An 8,851-nucleotide genomic window follows, 5' to 3' on the forward strand; every position below is an offset into this window, starting at 1 on the left:
GAACAGGCTTAAGTTTCTGCAATAGTCCATTTTTGGAAGAATTTGGATGCCTCTCCTACAATGGCTGCTCTCCCATATTTCTTGGGAGAGCTTTGTTCATTCATCAAAATACAATCAAAACCTAATTAGACTTCTGAAGACAATCCATTTGTTTAGAAATATGAACTAACTTTCTAAAAAACAATAGCAGTTCTCACCTGAGAAGTGGGATAATGTAAATCTACATCTTTTATCTGCTACCTGAATATCAAACCACTGGCTTATTGAATTTACATTTCCCTTTCATTCTCTGATACAGAGAATAATTAATTATTTATAGGAAGCGGAACAGTTTGGACAGAACATAAAGTATATTTTTCTCAACAAAATGCAGCTAAAAACTAGTCCCACATGTTTACCACATGTCATAACTGTTGGACTAGCAGTTTCTCTAGAGCAGAGAAGGTTCAGGCTGTTCAGAATTTACCACGTCCTTTGGCTCTGGAAGAAAACGTAAAGGAGAAAGAATGATTTGCCAGCAGGAGAGCTTCTCAGATCAAGATAATCAAAGAGAGATTTTTTTTTCTTCCATTTTAGGCCTGGAAACATTTAAGAGAAATTTTGTTTCATGGTAAATATGAACAAAACCTGTAAATAGAACTGTAACAGAAAAAAAAAATGAAAGAAAGCCCAATCACTGTATCATGATGGGAATTGAACTATTCAGGGAAAATAAATCAAAGAAAATAATTTCTACTTAACTTTGCTTAAATTAAAATTCAGGTTTGTTTTTAGAGAAAGAAAACTCTTTCCTCACTTTGAGCATGTTTCTGGACACCATCCCACAATACAAAATTGGCTTTGTACTTACAATGACTTATGCATAATAGTTTCTTCCTTTCACATTTTGAATGTTTTATTATTTTTGGATGGACATCAATACAACATGTGGCACATGCATAAGGCAGACTAGGGTAATGTAAGAACATTTTCTGCAATATAAATACTGTATAAAGCAAAGCCCTCAAAAACTGTTGTGGAAAACCTAGGTCCAGTGCTGGTGAAATTAATAAAACTTACTCTTTTCAATAACAGTAGGATCAGTATTCAGTAGTTTTTTTTTGTTTGGTTGTTTTTTGTTTTGTTTTGTTTTGTTTTGGGTTTTTCTTGAACCTCACATATAAGTTAAAACAATATACAATTCAAAAATGTCTCACTCATCCAAAATATTCTTAATTTCATTTGGAATCTTTAATTGGTCTATTTTTCTGACAACCCAAAATGACACTAAACAGATCATGAAAGACAGCAAATAAACTGTGGAGAGACTACTGATTTAAAAACTGCATCAAAACTGAGAAGAGATTACACTGTAATGTGGCCAAGAAATACCTTTAGTAGTTTGTTATATTTCAGAAGTTTAATAAAAGAGCAGCTCGGTGATTACATTTTCTATTGAGATTTAAAATGTATGATAAATGATTATCCGTTATTCAACTCAAATTTCTCTATAAATAAAAAAAATAAATCAAGGCTAATAGCAGCTCCAAAGACATCTCATGAAGTCTAACATGTTTTTAACTTTAATCTCAGTGAGCGGCCTCTTGCCTTTAATGGAGTTGTTCGCCATATATGAAATTGAGCAGAAGACCTCATCTTTAGAAGATGAGGGTCTAAAGAAACAGAGTAATTAGTACTCTGTAATATACAATGAATAGGTCTTGTAACAGGGCACTGGTGTTTTCTTGGAGAATCACTGTAGTGTTATTTTTGAAAGAAACAGATGTATCTAGAACTTGGAAAAGGTAACTACCTCAAAACACTGGCAAGCTATTATAACCAGCAGGTACTGTCAAACAGTCTGATTCAAGAAGTTTCCCCTCAACTGTAGCAAAACATTAACATTTATGAAATTTCACATCTGGAAGACAAAGCAATGACATACGAAACAGAATCTGAAATTGTTAATCTTTAATAATAACCTTAATCAAAACATCTGTGCAGGATTCATAACCAATAGGAGACAAAGCAATTCAGAGTCTTCCAAAAGCATAAGGCACTGCACATATTTGGTTTTATAGTCACCAAAAGGACAGCACACAGATTTGTACAAAACATCATAAAGAATATATGAATTTCAAAGTACCTAAACTGAGACATGTGCATGGAAAACCTTAAAAAGCTAGTAAAGCTGAGCAATTGATTCAACACCAGATTTTATACAGAAGCAAAAACTGACAGGGAAACTGATTTTTTTGAGTGGAAATTAAGCAATAATCAATTGACTTGGTTGTCTCAGGTCCAAACTAAAACCTCATTCCAGTGTTAAAGTTCTACAAGATGTTGCTTACAGTAAGTACTTATAAAGATTGAAATACCACTTATTTAATTCCTAACATTTTTGTGTTCCCTTGATTGCATAATAATCAGTAATAAGAGTTTAAAACAAGAATTCCATAAGATTCATTGTAGTTCACTAGAGATTTTTTGAATCATAAAAAAGATTGACAATCAGAATTGTCTCTTGCAATGTCTCCAAATGTATTATGAAAAAATATAAGAAAATGAATAAACCATGTATAATGTAATAGGTAGCACACATATATACAAATATTTTAACACATTGCTGCCCATTCTTTTTCATCCATGATTGCATGTATGTCAGAAGGAGTTGCTGGATTCTAGCTCCTCAGTCACATCCATACCATTCTATATTATTTAATATAGATTTTTTTAATAGAATATTATTTAATATAGAATTATTTGAGCATTATTTACTTGTATTCCATAGGAACTTAGAGCTATCTCTATGGGTTTTTCCTCTGCTTATTGAAACTAATTTCAGTTTTGCACAGATAAAGGAAATGACATTAATCTGAATATTTATATTTTGCAATCTCAAGACTGTTGAAAATGGCTAACCTGATGAACAGTCATTATTTGAAAACCAGATGTTCCAAGAAATGTCAGAAACAATAGAGAAATAAAATGAAACATTTATAGGCATTTTTAGTTTTTTAAAATGTGATCTTCAGATTCTAATGTAAAGGCATTAATGTTACATACATGTTTTTTTCAAATGTTAATAAGGGAAAAATTTTGACTCATATACATTCCTTTTTTCATAATCACATCACTGGATTGGTTTATATTATTCTGTGATGAAGTAATATAGCCAAAGTTTCTCCTTCCAACTTGTTTCCAACAGATGAGCTTCTATTTTTCAGTGTCAGTCTTTTTTATTCAAGCTTTGAGTATCTCATAGGCTATACCTACTTTAGAGAGTAGAACTGCACAACAGGAGTGGATCTGTATCACAAACTGTTGGTGTCCAGAATCCATTGTCTACACAAGACATGTGCCTGAGGTTTTAATTAAGATTAGGCCAAGTCTGATTTTATGAAGTGAATATTAGTGACTGGATTATGTTAGATATCCTCATTGAGCTCAAGCTTCAGTTTAATTTTACCTTAAAAGAAGGTATTTTATGGCTCTATGATGAAATAGATGAATAAATATCAAGGCTACATCGACATTATATGCCTATATTAATGAATAGTGTAGACTAGCAGGAGCTTGCTTATCCACTAAGTACAAGAAGTGGTGTTAAGATCTCATGGCCTGCACTCTCAGGGTGCATTTTGAACTTTGATGCAGATAAGAGTGGTGCAGTGAACCTATTTGTGTTTGAAGTGCATTGGGTGCATTTCCTGATACACCAGGAAATGTATTCCAGTTGCTCTCAGTTACGATGGGAATCATAGTAAGTGGGAAAAATCAGGAGACTGACTTCACAATCTCCCTGTTGCTCTGAAATAAAATGATAATGCAAACATTCTATTTCTTTCAATAAATTATTCAATAATTTTCTGTATTCATAGCATCTCCATGTTCTGTCAGAAGAATTTTCATCATCACAACCTGATTTTTAGGATCTCTGTGTCAGACCACTCTTTCCCTTTCCAGGACAGTCAGAGTTATCTGTTACCAATTCATTGCTCAGTTTAGGATTTAATTTTCGTCTCTATCCTATTAAGTAATAAATTTCTATTTAACATCATTCTAGATTATGGTTCTCAGTTAAAAGCATCTTCTGTAGAAGTGTATCTGATCTTTACTAACATGCTAGCTAAATGAGTGTCAACGGTTTACGGGCTGGTTCGGTCCGGTTCCGTGACTAGAAGGGTGGAGTGATCCGCAGATCCGTGCCCCCAGAAAAGGAAAATAGGGGGCCCTGAAATAATTGAAAACAGCGGCAACAATCTGAGGTGAAACAAACTAATTTACTAAATATAGTATCAGCAGAATATAATGAGAGAGAGAGAGTGTGTGTCTGGAAGGTGGATCGGCCTCACCACAACGCTGAGATGAGAAGTGCAGTCCAGTTGAGCCGATGAAGAAGCGCAGACAGAGAAGCGCAGGCAGAGGAGCGCAGGCGGAGAAGCGCAGACGGAGAAGCGCAGACGGAGAAGCGCAAACGAAGAAGCACAGGCAAAGAAGAGAGCATCAGGTGACCTTGCCGGGAGTTATATCTCCTCGCTGACCGCAAAGTCCCCTAGGGAAATGTAGCTCTTCTTCTCCTCCGGACAGGCACCCGGAACTTGAGCATCAGCAGTCAAAGCTCCAGTGCATTACATGATGTTATGATGTGGAATACTGATAACCAAAAATCATGAAACCATGACAATAAGATCTATCAACTTTCTCTAAGATACAAAGACAGTTATTTCACCAGTTTGTCTGGAATGATCTGTCTTTACTTAATGTAGTTTTTGTTCTCCTGTTTTTTATTTATGTCCATGTATATACTTTCCTTCACATTTTTTTCTGATATTTTCTATTAGATCAAGCTGATAGGCAAGTTGATCTTCCTTTTCCCGAAATATTAAATATATATATTTAATATTTGTCACTCTACATTTATACATTTCCACTTTCAATTTGACATATCTAGAAGTACACCTGATATCTTGCTTTATATAGTAGTTTACATTTTTCCCATATTTCTTAGTTGGAAATCATCAGATCTTTTTTACTGAACACATTTAATCTTTGAAGTCTCCTCATCCTCGGATATGGAATTTTAAATTCTGTACCTTCACTCTCGTTAACCATCATACCTCTGCTTTTTATTCATTGTGATTGTCTTTAGTGAGAATCACAGTAATGTATTCAATTAGGATTTTCAAAATGTACCTTATTCTTACTGCATAGAAACCTTAGTTTTCTGACACTTTTAAATTTAGCTGATCCCAGTGTCCTTTCTGAGATGTGTCTATAGTTTATAACACTTTCTTTTGTTACAAACAGAGGATATTAATGTCTTGATTCAATAACTCTTCCATGTAGAAAGTTCTCTTAGTAATTCTTTCTCTAAAGATATCAAAGAAATTTTGAAACAAATCCAAATAAAATTCCATGGTTCTATAGCAGACCTTTCATAGTCCTCAGTAAAGGTCAGTTTTCAAGACTTCCTCACAGTGAATTTGACCCCATCATAGAATTATCCAGTTCTCTTACCTTTCCAATTTGATGTAATGTCCAAAATTGTTGAACAAGTACTTTATTACCTCCTCTATTAAAGATCACTTAAAGATGCCAATGTAGACATATCCCAGGATAGATTATTGTGACATTCCACTTGCCTCAGCCTTCCGAGTTCTATCAGGCAATTAGTAGCTGTGTACCTTCCCAGACATTTAGGTACCAACTTGTATACAAGAACATAGTGTCAAATGGCTTGCTAAGTCTGAACTGAGTATAGTACGTAACATCCATTTCTTGTCCACAAGTCAGTCATTTTACTCTACAATATAGTCAGGCTGATTAGCTGTGATATATCCTCGACAAATATATGGCAACTCTTACCAGTCATCTTTAACTCCTTCAGATGTCCAGAAATGTGTTCCAAAAGAACTTGCAACGTGATTTTCCAGCCCATAGTTTAACAGCTCCCTGTTTTAGATGCTTCTTTTCAGCTTGCTGCATTAAATTTGTTGATTTTGAAACAAGTTGAACAAGTTCCAACTTGAAATAGAAAAAAAACTTTTCCACTGTAGGTGTAGTCAAACAGAGAAACAGAGAGGATCTGCAGTCTGCAGCCTTGGAGACATAGCTGGATGTAGACCTGAACAAGGAGGGAGGGCTGATCTCATGGCTGACTCTCCCCACACTCCTGCTGAGCTGGAAGTTGGACTAGATTACCTCTTGAGATTCCTTCCAATGTGAATTATTCAACAGTTTAGTAGTTCTATAGACATGCCAATGCATGTTTGAAGCATGTTCACAAGATCTAAGTCAAGGATTCCCAAGAGCCAATACTGTGTTTTAGGATTAAAAATAGCTCCATAAAACTACAGACATTTTGTTATAAAGTCAGCTTCTGTGTCATATGTGGAAAACAAATCCAGAACACAAAACATTCAACATCCTCTGTCAATGATTATTAGATCACTTATCATCAACTTTTCTATTTTTTTTAACTATTGCTCTTATCATTAGAATTTTTTTTCTGTCTGACTATCATTCTATCTTTTACTGGCCTGTAACAACAATGGGATTTCAGGTATTGGTTTGTCTTTATGTGATCAGAATCCTAACACAAAATTGGAAATGATTATGGTTTCTGTCCCATGTCTTAACTTAAACAGATAATCGATAGAAGATTCAATCTCTCTTTAGTTTCTCATCCCAAGTAGTGTTGTATAGTTCAGCCAGATAAATTATTTTTCCTGGAAGGTGTCTCAGACAAAGCATTGTTTGCTAAAGACAATTATACTTCATTTTGTATAAAAAGATCACATGACATACCATTTGTTTATGAATCTTCTCAAATTTAGTACAGCTGTTCCTGATCTGCGATGTTTGCAGTGTTGCTTTACCCATCAGAAGACTTTTGCTTGCTTTCATCAGAATAGTTGTTAGGCATACAGCTTTTCTTCTTGCGCACAGTATAGTACTCTGCTCTTTAGCTTTTGTTTTCCTAATGCTTCCATTTAACAACATTCAATACTGTCAATCTCCCAGCTCCTTTTTAGATATACTTCTTTCTGAGTACCAGTTATCCTGTTCTTTGTTGTCCCTCCTGGTCTGCAATGTTTATGAATTAAACTAATCATATTCATTAGCTATTCCATATGCTGGAAGATATTTTCTTAGTCACTCTTTTTCAACTTTTTTACTAATGTGTTTGCAAAAGACAGAGTGGAAAACTTAGGAGGAGAGTCAGGTAGCAATTCATTAATGATTTTAATAATGTGCTAGTGAGTAAAGAGCAAATCTGGGTATTCCAGATAACTCCATCCTTATCCAAAGGATACCAATTGACTAAACAAGATGGTGTTACCATTACATCATTAACATAGAGTCTAATTGGATGATTCTATTCTAAAGGAAAGTCAGTATTTCCAAAAGGATCTAAAAGCTTCTTTTCGCCTGTTAAAGTTAATTAATTAGCATTAATTTCTGTAGCCAGAAGAGTCATATTATAATTTCAAAAGAGGTTCACTTATGTGTGTAAATTAGAAAAGCAATGAGAAAAATACATCAAATAAATTCAGTGTATACTCAACAACAAATATTAATATGTAAGAAATAGTAGAATGTAAGTGAAGATTAGTAAGTCATATCCTTCTTTAGCCAGCCATTTCTCTCACAGTTTTCAGCACCCATCATAAAAAAAATTTCACATGATATGATCAAAATAAACCAGCTCGTTGAATTCTCCCTAAATTACAATCTGGATATTTCAGGGAGATAAAATACCCACCCCATTGGTTCTCTTCCACAGACTCCAGAAATCTGACCATTTTGTTTAAATTATTTCACAATAAAAGTTCAGAGGTTAAAAACCTTTCAGAGATATTTAGAGGCCCATCCTGAATAGGATTCAAAACATTATAACTCATAGTCTTCCCAAAGCAAAAGACTACTGAACCTCTGAAAATGTGGATTTTTTTTCAGTTACACAGACAAAATCTCAGTTACTCCAGAACTCTTTCATGCTTCCAGGCTGCGAATCTCCAACATATTCAAATCATTCTAGATAATTCATAACCATGAAGTGGGAGATATGGGAGTTCACATTCACAGACTAATATTGAGAAGATGTGCTGTATCTTCCTTCTCACCTGCTCATTTTCATTTTGGAGGAAAAACAAGCAAGACAAGAAAAAACTTTTGTTGTAATAGTGCATACTTTGAATATTGTAAGTCATTTCCATCATGCTACCTTATATATTTCAATTGATTATTCAATGCACATGGTCAAATTCACATGCAGAGCTATATACAGCAATAAGTCTTTGTTGATTATGAAGTTGTTAATATTGTTAATAGCTGAGATTTTGAATTAAACCAGCACCATGGTTTGGAAGTAAGTTTTCTACTTATTTTTCCTACTAATCTCCTATTGAGTCAGTTCATGGGTGAATTTTGAGATGTAAAATAGAATTCTTTTTATTTATTTATTTAATTAATTAATTCAGTTCAGACCAGTGTGGGCTCCTCTCCCTGCAGATCCATGAAACACAGTTGCTAGCTATTCCTTAATGAAGCTGTACACTATTTTTTAGCAGAGACTAAATTTGTTCAAAAATAAGCCAACCAAAATCAAGTGTATCATCATCAATTCCTTTATTCTGTTGATACACTTCTATTGAATCAAATTACTTGCTAATGGAGAAGTAGTATAAGTCTTGTTTTCAGTAGAATAATACTATTCTAAAACTTGTAACATTTTAGTGTCAAAGTCTTATCCATCATGATGAGTCCTGGACTGAGATATTTCCAACTGGCAGAGAAGTACATACAATTCCAAAAATGCTTGAGGAAATTTCATTTTGGGAAATTCAGTCATGTCTTAGATATTCAG

At 34.1% G+C, this 8,851-nt stretch overlaps 1 long non-coding RNA gene across 1 annotated transcript; it reads right to left on the reverse strand.

Annotated features, from left to right (window-relative positions):
• Positions 1–1,935: 1,935 nt before the first annotated feature.
• LOC146544656 (uncharacterized) lies at positions 1,936–6,066 on the reverse strand. The gene is made up of 2 exons (XR_014882181.1): positions 5,848–6,066; positions 1,936–4,635 (listed from the first exon to the last, which is right to left on the reverse strand). It is a non-coding gene; the product is annotated as an uncharacterized LOC146544656 (long non-coding RNA).
• Positions 6,067–8,851: the final 2,785 nt, after the last annotated feature.

This window comes from Meleagris gallopavo, chromosome 3, assembly GCF_905368555.1.
Source record: "Meleagris gallopavo chromosome 3, MGAL_WU_HG_1.1, whole genome shotgun sequence".
NCBI classification, from domain to species: domain Eukaryota; kingdom Metazoa; phylum Chordata; class Aves; order Galliformes; family Phasianidae; genus Meleagris; species Meleagris gallopavo.